Source organism: Charadrius vociferus, unplaced genomic scaffold (genome assembly GCF_000708025.1).
Source record: "Charadrius vociferus isolate BGI_N301 unplaced genomic scaffold, ASM70802v2 scaffold455, whole genome shotgun sequence".
Taxonomy (NCBI): Eukaryota; Metazoa; Chordata; class Aves; order Charadriiformes; family Charadriidae; genus Charadrius; species Charadrius vociferus.
In genome coordinates, this window is record NW_009648550.1 from 411557 (window position 1) to 412380 (window position 824).

At 47.6% G+C, this 824-nt stretch overlaps 1 protein-coding gene across 1 annotated transcript in view; it reads left to right on the forward strand.

Moving 5' to 3' along the window:
• CFAP61 (cilia and flagella associated protein 61) overlaps nucleotides 1-824 on the forward strand; it is a 108928-nt gene that overhangs the window by 11024 nt on the left and 97080 nt on the right.

Here is an 824-nt window from a genome sequence, read left to right on the forward strand (position 1 = left end):
TGGAGAGCTGGCGGCGGGGCCTGTGCACCGAGGGGCCGAGGCCCTCCCGCTTCTTCAACAGCTGTACGCGGGGAAGGAGACATTTAAGAAAGGTCAATCTCGGAGTATTATAAATGTTCTAAGCAAGACGATGAGTATTGCAAAGAGGCGGGCGCGGGGTGCCATCAGCAGAAGGTGGGGGTGGTGGGCTCAGGCTGACTCTCCGCAGGCAGCTGTCCCTCAGCCTCCTGAGCGCTCCGCACCTCGAGGGTGCGACCTCTTGTTTCAAAGGAGCCGATTGTGGTGCTCTCTGCTTCTCTCAGTAAGCGTAAACGTATTCCTGTGTCTGTTGAAGTGCATTGTTTACTCTTCTCGAGTAAACCCTTCTTCCTTTACCCTGTGGGGCTCTTCTTTCTCCTCGTGTGTTGGCGTGTGTGATAACTGAGATGACCAGAAGCATGTTCGGTACCAGTTTACTTATGGCCTTACTTTCCTTACTATGGAAAGGGTTTTCTTAACTTCACAGTCTGGTAGTAAAAGTCATTCCTTCTGATGGCCCATCGCCACACCACTTTTCTCGCCACTTTTTTAGCTGCAGAATTGTTGGTTGGACCACTTAATTCTTGCACTTTTCTGGTAGATAAATAAAAACATGGTTTCATCTTCTTATTGAAAGGAGTTCTGTTAGAGCTGGTTTGGCATTGGCCTTTATGCCATGGTCGCAGCACATGCGACTAATGAAATCCTTCATTGCAGTGGTAAAAGCACTGAAACATCTCGTTAAGACTTACATTGATCCCGGTTAAGAATTAACTCTTTTTTTTTTTAAAGTGGTTTAATGGGAA